The sequence below is a fragment of the Cebus imitator genome, unplaced genomic scaffold (genome assembly GCF_001604975.1).
Source record: "Cebus imitator isolate Cc_AM_T3 unplaced genomic scaffold, Cebus_imitator-1.0 Scaffold48, whole genome shotgun sequence".
NCBI classification, from domain to species: domain Eukaryota; kingdom Metazoa; phylum Chordata; class Mammalia; order Primates; family Cebidae; genus Cebus; species Cebus imitator.
The window spans coordinates 1,768,768-1,784,351 of NW_016107363.1; the positions used below are offsets into that span (position 1 = coordinate 1,768,768).

The 15,584-nt window shown below is 37.3% G+C and overlaps 1 long non-coding RNA gene across 1 annotated transcript; it reads right to left on the bottom strand.

Moving 5' to 3' along the window:
- Nucleotides 1-2,212: 2,212 nt before the first annotated feature.
- LOC119471058 lies at nucleotides 2,213-4,606 on the bottom strand. Its single transcript, XR_005200048.1, has 3 exons — nucleotides 4,401-4,606; nucleotides 3,224-3,401; nucleotides 2,213-2,341 (listed from the first exon to the last, which is right to left on the bottom strand). It is a non-coding gene; the product is annotated as an uncharacterized LOC119471058 (long non-coding RNA).
- Between the last annotated feature and the right edge of the window lie 10,978 nt (nucleotides 4,607-15,584).

A 15,584-nucleotide genomic window follows, 5' to 3' on the forward strand; every position in this document is an offset into this window, starting at 1 on the left:
GACATTGTTTCCTTCAGAGCTTGGAGAATAATCATGTATGTGCCATAAACTCTAAAAACAGTTCTATAAATGGACTGGCCAAATACTTTCAGTGGTTTAGAGTAACTATAATATGAGTTTTAATGGAACCATTCTCTCTCTTTTTTTTTTTTTTTTTTTTTTGTTAGAGTTTCACTCTGTTGTGTAGGCTGGAGTGCAGTTGCAGGATCTCAACCTCCACCTCCCAGGTTCAAGCGATCTTCCTACCTCAGCCTCCCAGATAGTTGGGACTACAGGCATGTACTACCATGCCTGGCTAATTTTTGTATTTTTAGTAGAGACAGGGTTTCACCATGTTGGCCAGGCTGGTCTCGAACTCCTGACCTCAGGTGATCCACCTGTCTTAGTCTCCCTGAGTGCTAAGATTATTGGCATGAGCCACCATGCTCAGCCTGAATGGAACCATTCTTATCTGCATACATAAGTTCTGGCGATTTGCTCAGTGTCCATTAACTGCATGTATGACTATATGCTGGGAGTATGAAAATGCATGATTTTGTGTAGCTCTTCAAATCATACCTACTTGTTCTGTTATCAGCACATGTTTAGAAATGTTTTCCGTAGCTTTGTGGTGGAAAAAGCTGCATGTCCACTTTTACAAGAATGATGAAGGAAAGTTTTCCTTAAAGTCACAGTGTAACACTCTTTATAACTAAAAAAAAAAAAAAAAAAAAAAAAAAAAAAAAAAAAAAAAAAAAAAAAAAAAAAAAAAAAAAAAAAAATTAATTCGCTTTGGCAGATTTATACTATAGCCAAAAAAGTATTTAAGACACAATGTTTTTCATCTCTTATTCTGAAATTATAGAAATAAATGCTTCATAAATGGAATTCAAATTCAATGTATTAGATCATCAAACATGATGTAAAGACAAAAATGATATTTTGTTATGTATTATAAAAGGAACACATGATTTTAGTTTATAAGAAATCTTTATAAAATAATATAAAATGGAATGTCACAGTCTCTAGAGAAATTCAGTTAATTGTGTCATTCATACCCTTGCAACATTTAGAACGTAGCATTTTTCTGCAAATAGAATATACATTATTCAAATTGTATTTTTAATAGATACATAATACTCCAGGGTACCCCCTACCTGAACTCACACAGATCAAGATTTGACTACTCAGGATAACAGAATCCTGAGGTAAAATTAGGTTGGGTAAAAGAAAAATAAAGGCGATTAAATGCCTTCCATACTTGAGTTAGTGAAATGAGATAGTCTCTATCAATTTAATAGATACGTAACACTTCATGGTAAACCTAATTTTATCTCGGGACTCCATTCTCCTGAGTAGTCAAATTGTGATCTGCATGAGTTCGGGGTTTTCCGGCACTGCATTTGTCTGAGTTACCTGGGGTTTAGATAGAACAGAGGTTATAGGGTGTGGGTATGGCATCTTCCCCTTGGTGGTTGTTTTTCCACGCAGACAGATGCAGAACTGTATATTGTCCCATCTGGTCCTCAGTCACTGATCCACATTAGATCTTTGCTGATCATCCCTGGATCACATTTTAGTCCTTTCAGAAGCCGTGGATCTCTTTGTTATGTCTACATTGCTCTCAGACACAGGGAATTACTTTGCCATGCTGGATTTGAGGGAAATCTTGCAAGCTCTCTCAGATCCATCTTTCAGTTACACCACACAGCTCTTCCTACTCCATTCTTTCAGCATTATGTCAGGATACTGCCAAAATTGTGGATCTTGTCACTTTCCAGGCATCTAACAAGAAGCAAGTTTTCTTTTTTTCTCAGACTTGGCAAGTTTTCTTTTCTCTCAGACTTCGTTACCTCCCACTCCCAAACCCCTGAATTCATTCTTACATAGAAGGCTCCTTCCTGGGACACACACATGTTTTTCTTCTAAGTCCTCTTCTCCCAACCCAGGGATTATTATTATTTTTTATATCAGAATTATTTTCCTAATTTAGCAATATGTCTTAGAGACTTTCATGGCAGGGCAATAAATCTGTCGCCATCTTTTGGGCAGCTGATTACTATTTTATTGTGTAGAATTTCATGCATATTTATTTCTTCTTTTGTCCTTCAATTTCCTTGTTTTTTTTCTCCCTTTAATTTTTTTCTCTGAATGAAACAATATAGATACAGAAAATGTACAAAGTAACAAAAAGTTCAAACTATGTAAAATGAAAAGTAAATTTTACCTTTCTGTGCCACTTCCCAGGGACTACAATTTTTAACAGCTTCTTATTTTTGTTCTTTTGGTGGTTTCTATTGTAATTTTAAGTGTTATGCTTCTATTTATTTTTAAGTCTTTATCAAAATATTAGTTTCCACAGCTAAAAAGAAAACAGCAAAAAAAAATACTTATAATGAGTAACATTAATTTAATGGGTCTGTCAGAAAGATTAGAAGCTTAAACACATGCTCAGCACAACATCTTGAACCAAAAGTCAGAGTAGGCAGGTTGACATCACGGTTAACATGAACTCTACCGGCAGTCTAAGTTGTAATTCTGGCTCTGTCACGTTCTCACTGTGCAATCTTAGGCTCTGTGAGACTCATTTTCCTCATCTTTAAAATTAAGCTAAAATCATATCTAGCTTGTAGAATTTTCCTGAATTAAAGAAAATGGTCTTTTGTGTAAAATACGTCAAAATTTGGATTCCACTCATGGTACATACTAACCACATCTTGACAATGTCAACTTGGACTTGTTCTCAGACATCATTAAAACCAGGACTCGTAAGAGCTCTCTCTCTCAAAAAGTTGTGTGAGGAGTCCCTTAATGAAATATTGATAGGTAAAACTGCCTGGTATATAGCAGGCACTTCAGAAATGCTCATTTCTCTTTTTCAGTCCTGTTAGGACTGAATGATTGCCCAGGCATGGAGATCTTGGCTAATTTTCTTTTTATTTTATTTATTTCCCCCATATTTTTAGTTGACATATAATAATTGTATGTATTTGTGGGATACTGACTGATGTTTTGATACATGCATGTCATACCAGAGCAATTAGCATATCTACCATTTCAAACATTTACAATTCCTTTGTGGTCTGAACATTCAAAATTCTCTCTTCTAACTTTTTGAAAATATACAGTGATTTATGGTTAACCATATTTATCCTGAAATGCTATAGAACCCTAGAACTTATTCCTCCCAGTTAGATGTAATTTTGTATCCCTTAACCAACTTCTCCCTATTCTTCCCTCTGACCCTTCTGGGCCAGGGAATTTTTATCTATGGTTGCAGGTATGTAAGTTTCTCTTATTCACTGCACAAGCTTCCAAATATTTCGTTGATGTCAGAGACTAGGCTTCTGGAACTCAAAAGGCAAACATTCTCTATTTATGTGTTATTTGTGTTCTACTGTGCCATTCATCCCTGGAAGCAGCTGAAAAAAAATTTAAGTAAAATATATAAAAGCTGACATTACAAAATGTTACCTCATTACACGTATATATGTCCTACTTATGATTCCTTATAGGTAGTCACTCATGTTGTTTCCATTTTTGTTGCAATTGTTTTTTTCCCAAAAGTTATTGGGATACAGTTGGTATTTGGTTACATGAGTAAGTTCTTTAGTGATGATTTGTGAGATTTTGTTGTACCCATCACCCAAGCAGTGTACGTTGCACTGCAGTCTTTATCCCTCACCCTCCTCCCACTCTTCCCCCTAAATTCCCAAAGTCCATTGTATCATTCTTATGCATTTGCATCCTCATAGCTTAGCTCCGTTAACATCTTGCCCATATAGCTTAAGAATTTATGTAAGAATATAGACAATAAAAATCCGAGCATTGGAATTCCTGGGATAAAGGGTAAGTGTTTTTAAAATATTGATGAATATCACCACATCTCCCTTTCAAAAAGAGTACACTATTGCAATCTTGTATACATGTGCCTGTCACTCTGTAGCTTCATTTTCTAGTGTTTATCACATATTTAAACTTCTTTCACTCTGACAGCTGAAAATATGATCTCTTGGTTTTCTGATTTTCCATGTCTTTAGTTATACGAGTGATTGAACATATTCTCACAGGTGTTCTGGCCTTTTGCATCTTACATTCCCTGAACTCCTTATTGATATGCAAAAAACCTTTTTAGATTATGTTACATAATCTTAAAGTGCATTAAATAATATGTTTTAAAAATAAATATATTTATTTACTTTTGATTAGGAAGGCCAATTACATAGAATTTAAGGCAACTACTTCCCAGTTTCTCCTTCATTTGACAGCAACTGAATATTATATAGGGATAACAAAACTGAGGATGAAAAACTGATTCACTAACACAGAACTAATAATTATGCTTTGACAATGTTATCATATCTTCACACTGCAAATGCAGAGCTAATTCTCATCAAAATGGGATTTGTTCCAATACTCACATGATAGCAGCCATGAGAGACAGCTAACATAATCAGGGAATATCCCTTGAGCATGTGTAATTATGCCAAGAGTCCAATAACTAATTAGGACAATGGATTTTGGTTTCAATTCAAATGTTGCAGAACATCTATTTCACATATCCTTTGTTGTCACTGTCTCAAACAGCTTCCACAACAGTCGATGTGCTCCTGGTAAGAACTTCACAAAGAGACACTAAAAGAACACACATATGAACTTCAGAATGAACAACTGATTACCAACTGTAAATTAATTTTTTCAACACCTCAATTCTGTAACATCTAAAAAATCTGATTTCTCACTCTTTAAACCTTCTCTGTGTCCATTTATTATATTTCGTAACTCATATTTATGGATATCTTACCCAAATTAACATACTGTCTTCCAGCTAGAAAGCACCTTGAAATATGAGTAACACCTAGGTTCCTTACAACCATCACGCTTCACCCTTATCTTCATCACAATTGCTACCATGTCCTGAAGCCATACCATGTGCGAGGCAACAATGCCAGGTATTTATTGCAAGTCCTATTTTATAAATGTAGCCTCATGTTTAGAGATGTTAAAAAAAACTTGCCCAAAGTCAGCATTTGGTACGTTGCAGAATCAGCATTAACAGGTTCTGGGGGTCTGATGAATTCTTCAAGGAACAAGGAGGGATTTTTAAATACAAGCTATGGCATTTCTTGGAACAGACTTTTCTGGAACTGCTACTTAATAGCTCTCAATGCCAAGGCCCCTGTGTACATCACCTTTCCCCTGGGCAGTTAGGGATCCCGTCAGTGCTCTAACCAGCTCTGTTTAATCCTGCGTAGATTGTAAGGTAGGTGAGGCAGCTTGTGTTAAATAATTCAAACATTAAGGAAGAGACCATATGAGGCATCAACTGGATTCCTGATTCTCTGCCCCATCTTTTGGCTACATTCTCCGCATGATGAAAATGGCCCTAGATGGGCTCCTTTCTCTTCAGGTGTTCCATCTTGGTCAGAAACTGTCCACTTCACAGTGTTCTGACCTTCACCTCATGGTATTTAGGCTAACTTGTTGAGAAAGCATGGAAAATACCTTTGCCTTAAGAGGTAGAAAGGGGAGGAATGGGATTTGGGAAGGAAGGGTTGGAAGGAGAATTAGTCTAGTGGAAACAGACCAGTGGTCATCCAAGTGTTAGAGCTGGATGACAGAGCCCTTTAAAAATATCTCAAGCCAGCGGGGCGTGGTGGCTCAAGCCTGTAATCCCAGCACTTTGGAAGGCCGAGGCTGGTGGATCATGAGGTCAAGAGATTGAGACCATCCTGGTCAACATGGTGAAACCCCGTCTCTACTGAAAATACAAAAAATTAGCTGGGCATGGTGGTGCGTGCCTGTAATCCCAGCTACTCAGGAGGCTGAGGCAGGAGAATTGCCTGAACCCAGGAGGCGGAGGTTGCGGTGAGCTCAGATCGCGCCGTTGCACTCCAGCCTGGGTAACATGAGTGAAACTCCATCTCAAAAAAAAAAAAAAATCTCAAGCCAACAATTTGGGGAAAGCAACACTCTCGGGTATACATATACTGGGCGACGTTTCCAAATAGCACCTTGCCCAGATCAGCACACTCCATAGGCAGGGAGCCCCTAATCACTGAACTCTATGCTTCATAATTCAGCCCTAAGTAAACCTGATGATTGAGTTCCTTCTTATCCTTACCAGAAGTAAGTCTAAAATTTCACCCAGGGATTTTGAAACAGGGAGAGTAGCTCTCATCCCACTTGGAGGCTTTAGATTGAACATCCTTGATTTTAGTTAATTTCCTAATTTGCAAAACCTAAGGCTCATAGAGGAAAAGAAAGTTGTCCAAGACCACACAGAAAAAAAAATTTCTTCTAATGTAATAATTTTCAAATACTATTTAGAAGACTGAATTTAGATCCAGTTTAACACTAATGATCTATTTTATATCTAAATGTTGCAGAAATTTTAAGTTTCCCAGAGAAGCATTTTTCCCCTTAAAATAGCTAACATTTATTGAACTCAGCACAATGTCATGTACTATGCTAAACATTTTTTTCCCCCAATTTTTCTTTTAAGTTCAGGGGTACATATGCAGGATGTACAGGTTTGATACATAGGTAAACGTGTGCCATGGTGATTTGCTGCACAGATCATCCTATCACCCAGGTATGAAGCTCATATGCTAAACTTTTTGCCTATACTATGTCATTTAATCTTTATGGTAATGCTGGGAGGAAGAAAACTGTATAAATCAATATTGCATAGGTGATAAAATAAAGGCTCAGAGATTACAATCATTTGTGAATTGGTAATATATAAAATCATATCCAAGTTTTGAATTCCAAAGCTCAAGCAAGCTCTCAACTACTGTGAGATCCTGAGGCCCCATACAGCATTTGAAGTATTTATAGCAAATAAAAAGCCCTGCTTCAAAGGATTTGCACATGCTATTCCTTCCCCCTAGAATGCTCTTCCTCCAAATATCTGCAAGGTTTAAACTCTCACTTCATGTCTCTGCTCAAATGTTTCCTTATCAACGAGAATTTTTCTGACCACTTGGTATAAAATACATACTCCCTGCATCTATTCCATATTAGGAGATTCTTATCTCCTTCGCTATCTCATGTTTTTATGTAGAATTTATTATCATCTCACTGGAAATAAAATCTCCCTGAGGTCAGAAACTTGAATCTGTTCACTGCATCTCCAGTACCAGAAGAGTGCCTGCTACATAGTAGGTGCTCATGAAATATGTCCAGAATGAATGTGGGGATGAATGAGTAAATAAATCAAATAAGTACAATCACATCTCCAACATTGGCCCCATAAAATGCCAATCAAAGGGGTATTTGGGGGACCCCAGGGAGTTTGATTTAAAAGGTATCTGATTTTTAGAAAGAAATTTAATAAAGAATATTTAATTATGTCAGTGCCTGATATTAAAGCATCCAAGGGGATACATTTTTTCTTCAAGCCTAGACAGCTGGGAGAAGAATGTACCAGTCTGCTCTCCTTGTCTGTCCTTGTGTTCCTTCTTTCTTGCATAGCTCTGTATATTTAAGAGTCTTTGGAGACACTCATCATAAGAAATGTAGAAAACGCATTTTTTTTTCCTTTTCATAAGCCAAACACTTATTCCCAGTAGGCAACATTTAGCAATGAAGTGTTTTTGACTCCAACACTTATCAGTGTTTCTGAAATATACAGGGTAATTAAATTACTCAGAGGTCGTGCTTTAATCAGGAGCAAATTTAATGAATATTCAGACTGTTCATTGTAGAAAATGGGAAAAGATTTTCAGAATATTCCCATTACAGAATCAAAAGTCACCCAGAAGAGGGTGCTAATGTTCTTTATAAAATATATACGCCCCCCCCCACACACATAGATACTCAACAAAGCTTTCTTATATAACTTATCAATTGACACTAACTGTATATACTGAACATTAATTATAAAATATAAACATGAGCAATTCAGAAAGTTAAAATAATTGCCCATTGATAGCACTAAAGTTCTTAAAAATGGGGGCAGTTTATAAAATCTACCCTAATTCTGGAAAGATTAATTAACAATTAACCATATCACCACCGAAAATAATGTATTTTCTATCACCAAAAATGCCCACCAGACTTAATGTTATAATATTTCATTAAAACACAAACCTTTATCAAAGCTAAGAGACGATGAACCAAATATAAACATTTTGGCTAACACTTAATATTATAGTCAACGACAGATTTTAAATAAAAATAATACTCCTTTCATTTGGTTAATTGCATATTCTTTATTCAAAGGCTTTTCTTTTGAGGGTTAATAAAGATGATTACCAAATATTGCTTAGTTTTGATTCAGGAACAATCATATTCTAGATTCTGGTTACGTACTCCAAATGAAAACAGAGATTTGACATTGGCATCTTTTCTAGTTCACGTGGCCAAAAATAAAATTTTGCAAAGAATAAAGCTTCTGCAAACCAAGTAATTCTCAAAATCCCTTTTCCTTATGCTTCGGAGATGTAAGTTGAAGATAGCCATGGCAGAAAACATCTTTCTTTTATGTTTATAATGTGTCCTAATTTCTTTTCCTTATCCTAGGTTTTCTAAGCTTCCGTTTTTATAGTTCAAGCAATTTGTATTTTGATTATTTCTTTGAAGCAGACCAGTCATGTGAACTGTACATTTTCTGTAGGCAAAATGAATGCAAATAAGAAGAGCTTTCTGTGTCTGCCTAAGTGATTTTACTTAGAATACAAATAAGAAAAGCCGTGCAGACAGCGAAAGCTATTTTTACATTCCATTATTAGCTTCTAGGCATAGCAGATTTAAGAGGACATCTGTATTCCAAAAAGCTCAATAGATTGATAGTCCTAAATGAAGTTGCCATCTTGCAGAGCTTGTGGAACATGGCTATCATTGGAAAGAAGCAGTGCCTTTGCATGAAAAGAGTCAGCTTAGTCATTCACACACAAAATGCGTGTGCCATTTTCAAGTCAACACTACCAAGCTAAAGTGGAGAAACACAGGCAGTTGGATGAGTTAGAGAACGGAGCAGGGATTGAACAGGCCTGTGACACCAAACAAGTCTGTCCTTATGCTAAGAGCCATTACAGTATTTCTACTGAATTCACAGATAGGAGTGAGTTGTCATCACTTAACAGATCTGAGTTGTTCTCAGATCCGTTCTCTGTCCTTCTTTACCTGGTTGTGTATTGCAGGGAACTACATTTTACAGCCTCCGTTGCCATCTGATTCCAGATGGGTTTAGCTAAGAGAAGACTCTAATGGAAGTGTGGAGAGCAGGGGAAGGATAAGATCCAGGATGTCTACCCCATCCCAATTTGCATTAGATACATTATCTGTGTGGCTCTAGTTCCTGCAGGTTAGCCTCTACCTCCATGGCCTCATTTCCATGCCAGCCCATATGGTGACCTTGCCCCCTGAGCTCTGAAGCTTTTCTCACTCCATTCCTAGGTTGGTGGTGGCTTCTTTGCTTTCACTAAATTCAGTGTTGCCTGATAATGCTTCTGTAAAGTTTATTCTCTGTAGGTTTATTGCCGAGTTAAAAATGAGGAAACTGAGGCCAGCACAAGAAAATTAGATGCCAATTTATTCAGCTCCTGGGTGAGGTTCTGTGGTCCCAGGGAGAGGGGCCAGGGAAGTCGCGCCTGACTCCTTTCAGGAGTGGGGTTTTATAGGGAGTGAAGGCGTTCGATTGGATTTGGAGAAACAGGATGTGGACGGGGTGAGCTGCTATTGGTAGGTAGGTGGGATTTCCGGTGAGCGGGCTAAGTGCTGAGTGCAGAGGGGATTTCCAAGGGTGAGGTTAGGTGCCGAGTGCAGAGGGGATTTCCAAGGCGGAGCTAGATGATGGGCATATTCTGATAATGTAATTTTCCAGCGGGGAGGGAGATGGGCATGTTCAAACTCCCGGCAAGGCAACCAGCCTTACAGCTTCATGGTTCCTTAGCTATTCTGTTACTTTTGTAAGCAAGTCCCTGTATTAGATTCCTTTGGTTTGAAATACTTACAGGGCTCTTTTCCCTGATACAAGGAGCTATAATTTGTGTTACAAGAATATTTTGAAAGGACGCTCCTTTCTAGCTTAGCCTGTACATTTTATTCCACAGCCTGTATATTTTATTATCTTTTAACTCAATCTGGGACAAAACAAAAATTGGTTAAAAACATCTTCTCCAGCACTTTCTATCCTTTTCATTGCACACACAAAATGACCACATATGTAATTCTGAGGAAGTTATGACAATATGATATTTCTCACATGGTTACACTGAATGCATATTTTACATTATTATTTAAAACTCTTTAAATGGGCTATTAAATGAATCGGTTAGGAAAGAAAGAAAACAACCTCCAAGCTACATGCGTGATAAAAGTTTGGCAGGAGTTAGCATTAGAGGAAGAATTATTTATGCCTCACCACTTTCAATACATTATTCCATTGTCTTTTTCCCATTGTTCTATATCTACCTGAAATAGGAATAGCAGAAGTATCTTCCTCATTTGATTGTTGGGAACACTAAATAAAACATACTTAAAATAATGTCTGGTCCACAGCAATTACTCAATAAATGTTAGCTATTCCTGTTAACTATGTCTTTTGTAGTTTTAATAATCATTCTTTTGTAGGAATACATCTTTCAATTTTTGGTAGCCTTTAAAAGTTTTTCTTGTTTCTGATATTCTGCAGTATTACTATGATGATTCTTCTAGATGTAAGCTTGTTTTTCTTTGTCCTATTTAGATTTTGGGATGCTCTTTGAATCTTAGAATTGACTACTTTTGTCAATCCTGGACAATTATTGATTATTTTCTCTTCTAACATTAGATATCATGTATTCACTTTACTCTCTCCCCCTAGAATTTCTATCAGATGTATATTAGACACTGTCTTCCTATTTTCTGTCTCAATTTCCCCTGCTTTTTCTTCTCTTCCATATTCTAGGTCATTACCTTGGATCTATATTCTAATATGCACATTTTTCCTCATTGTGTATCTGTTATTTGTTCAACCAATTAGCTGATCTTTTCTTTCAGTGAGTTATAATTTTATTTTCAGATTTCCATTTTATTCTTTCCCATTTTTCAAACCTGTCCTATTCATACTGTTTTGTGTTTATCTTTTGTATTTCCTTTTTACCTATCTAAACATCTTAAAAATAATTTAGTCTTTTTAAGATAATTCTATTTGCTCCTATTAGTGTGCAAATTATTTTTGTTTGTTGTTGTTGCATCATCTCTCTCTTCACCCAGCAATTCACTTCCTTTCATGTTTTGAATCTCCAACCAGGGGGCTCATCTTCAGCTGAGACTGATTTCTATGTGTGATCTGGGTTTTAGAGATCCCTATTGGGTGACTTTGTCTCTTCTGAGGGTCTGTGAGTTTCACTCATTTAAGGTCAGTTGATTTCTCCACGAGGAGTTTCTGTTCCTTACTAGTGGTGTGAATTCATACCTGCTCATTTACACAGTGATGCATTCAAATTTCCAAGGCTAATTTTTCTAGCCTCAACCCTGGATATGTAGCAAGTTCTCTTGCTGCTTCCCCCAGCTGGCGGGGGCAGTTTTCTCAGTCCCTAGGAGTCCTGGTTTGTTGCAGGTATCTCAGCTCTAGTTCCCTCTATAATAAAGACCTGTGTCCTGGTCTACCCTCTCTGGACAGGCACACCAACTCCCACACCCAGCCATTAGGACCCATACCTGCTTCTCATAACACTCTGATATATTTAACCAAAGCTCTGCTCATGTCTTTGATTTTGAGTTAGCTTTCCATTTCTGTAAGCGGGTATTTCCGTCTTTTGGTTTTGAATTTGAATTCACATTATCTTTTATTTTCTTATCTATTTTATGAATTCAGATTCTAATTAGAAGGGGTTATTTCCTCAGTGTTATTCCTTATATTAATCATGTTGAAAGAAAAATTGCTTGTCAATTATAGAAAGATTATTTTACAATATATAGTTTCTGTAACTTCTGAAACACCTGAAAGGGGCTGTAGGTATAGTCCATTACCAGAAGGAAAATAATATAACCCTAGCTGATCATGAATCCACAAGAATTCTGTGACATGATCCAAAAAATTTTAAAATTTCCCATCAGAGTATTGATTCGCTTGGTATGCTTTTGGCTGGATATAACAAAAAACGCAACTAAAATTGGCTTAAAAATAAGAAAAATATATTTTCTTATCTAACCAAAAGCTAAATATAGGATCATTTCAGGGTTGGTTAACTGAGTGGTTCGTTATTGCCTGAGGTTAAATTCTTCATAAATTTCTTAATTTACCTCTTACACTTAAGATAATTGTAGCAGTTTCAGGCATAATAACTTTAACGTGTATCGAGACATAGGAAAGGAAGGAAAATCGTTTGTTTATTCTTTAGACTTCTTTTTTTTTAAAGTGCAAGGAAGAATTTCCAGAATTCCCGGTGGATTTACCCTCAAATCTCATTGATTAAAAATGCATCATATACCCATTTTCGAACCAATCACTGGCATAGGAAATAGAATTAACATTAACGGCAAAGATCAAATTAGTCTCATTCTGGGGTTGGTAAGAAGTCCAGAAGCTGCCCAATGACTGAACAATATCAGGAACCTGTTACCTTTGAAAAGAGGAAGTAGCTATTAGATAAAGAGCCAATAATATTTGACATTTTCACCTTTCACCTTACTCAGCATTAGGGGAGAATATGGAGGTCCATTCTCAGGTCTGCTTAACCTTTGAATTTTCCATCTCCCTTTCCTCCTTTGACCTTTCCGACCCAAGCCCCTGCTAATGCTCTTAAGCAAGCTGGGAGACTACAGTTGTTTCTGTCTCTGTCCTGTAAGGGTGAAGGTGGATCCTGACAGTTGATACCTTCTTACAGCCTGTGCAAAGTCTGAATTTTTTTTAACGTCTTCAGACTGAATCATCTGTAAGATAAATCTGCTTTAGAACTTGGTCTTTCTGATGTCCCATGACACTGTCAAGAGTTGCATCTGTGGGTGTTGTCAATAGGGGGAATACAAAGTGTCATGGCACAGTGGGATTCTGCCATAGGGCAATTAGCTGGTGACGTGCTGGCATGAATAGAGCACGGTTTCCTCCTTTTAGAGACTGGAGTCCCAGCTAGCACAGGCTGCATGACTTGTATTATGAAAAATGGGAAATTCTCACTCACACAAAGAGTATGTGTGTAACTGGCAATGACTTGCAGGTCATGGACCCTGCAAAAATGTCTTTTGCAATGATCGATCAATCCCTTCACTCACAGTGCATGTTATGAGTTACAGGACAATAGCTTCTCGGATAAGTCCCCTTGGGTGAGGTAATCGTCATTTATCAGTCCTCTCATTTCTTCCCCAACCTCCAGACATACTGCCACACCTTATATATTCCTCCACACAAAGACCTGTTTCGTCTTTTATTTCCTTTTAGACTTCAGAGGCCCCCGTAGCAAGAGCACAGATCATCAGCTACAGGAAAACACCTTTCCCTTCCCATGAATGCAGGGAATGCTGTAATATTTTCCAGATGGTGAGAAAAAACATTTGCTTTTTTTCCTAGAATGTTGTCTATGGAGGCAAGTGCCCTGTTAAAATGGGATGAGTGCTTTGGATGCAGGAAAAAAGTAAAACATATAATAATATAATTAACTTTTTAAGCTAAAGTAGGTTGAATACTTTTATCCTGTTAAATAAGTTCACTTTATTGTCAGATTGAACTCTTTCTGTTTCTGTCTCTTGTAAGTTTGGACTGCTTTGCATATTATGTCTCTAATGTGTTTTATGTTTTCAAAAACTAACAAAACTCATGAGGAGTAAGGAGATAAGACACAAAAGGATGAAGCTGATGCAATAGATCAAATAACCTCCCCTGTCTCACATATAATCCCAGCCTAATTAAACTGAATTACTTAGCCTTATAGAGACAGGAAGAGATAAATAAGATTATCAAGGGCCTAAATCCATCTGATAATCTATTTCCATCTTATAAATATTTTAATTGACAATTGGTTGACAGTGGTAGGGTGGGTAACAATGGAAGGATGGGTGTATAACATACTTGACAACGGTGGGATGGTAAGGTGGGTGTGTGACACACATGACAATGGAAGGATGGGTATGTGACACACTTGATAATGGTAGGATGGGTGTGTGACACACTTTACAATGGTAGGATGGGTGCATAATATACTTGACAATAAAAGGAGGGGTGACAATGGTAGGATGGGTGCATAATATACTTGACAATGGTGGGATGGTAAGGTGGGTGTGTGACACACACGACAATGGAAGGATGGGTATGTGGCACACTTGATAATGGTAGGATGGGTGTGTGACACACATGACAATGAAAGGATGGGTATGTGACACACTTGATAATGGTAGGATGGGTGTGTGGCACACTTTACAATGGTACGATGGGTGCCTGACATATTTGACAATGGTGAGATAGATGACAATGGTAGGATGGGTGTGTGGCACACTTTACAATGGTAGGATGGGTGCATGACACACCTGACAATGGTAGAATGAGTGACAATGGTAGGACGGGTGACAATGGTAGGATGGGTGACAATGATAGGATTAGTGCATAACACATCTGACAATGATAGGATAGGTGACAATGGTAGCATGGGTGCATGACACATCTGACATCCACCATTGTCACCTATCCTACCATTGTCAGGTGTGCCATGTACCCATTGTAACCACTGTCACCCATAATATCATTGTCAGGTGTGCCATGCACCCATTCTAACATGCACTCATGGTAAGGTATGTGTGTGACACACTGGGAAATGGTAGGATGGGTGACAATGGTAGGGTGGGTGCATGACACACTTGACAATGGTAGGATGTGTGTGTGACACCTGTCACACTTTACTAGTCAAGGGTCAGGGAATGTAAAGTTTGAAGAAACTGTGCCAGAGTGTTAGATGAAAATGTCAGCAAAGACATATGTTGAATCCACATCTATAATGAGAGTGTTAAAACAGATAGCACAGCTCAGTCTCAGCTGAGAGGAACCTATGCACATAAAACCTCATTAATGGCCAGCTCCATAGGAAGATGATATTTGTGCCATTTCATTCTTCAAAATAATATTGCTCAACCTTGGTTTTGTCCAAACCTAAAAATCTTACTAATTTCTTTATTATTTTTTAATTAAATATTACGACTAAAAGTGTAACACAGCAATGATAATTTTAGAATCCATTCTTTAAAGGTAACACAGCCTTCTCCAAGATACAAATATACCAAATTGCCCTACTACCACACATCAAAATCACTGCTATGAAATAATATCCTCACTAGCTCACTGAAATTATGCCTTCAGGGCTCTATTTTGTTTCACTTTGATCCATATTAAATAGAAATAACCACAAGAATGTCAAAACATATAAGCTCCATTAGTCATTAAAATAAAGTGAATGAATGCCAGATCTCTTCTTATTTTATATCACAATTAATTTAACAGCACTAAGAAAACCTTGAAAATTTGCTTCCTATTTATAGCTCCATTTATGTTTAACCTAACAAGAAGGCTCTCTTGTTCTGTGTTTCTGCATTCCCTACCCCTAGTTTTTCATGTCTAAAAGTCACTCCAAAATTATATCTCAGCAGATGGGAGGGGGAGGGAAGAAGGGGAGAGTAGAGGGTGGAGAGGG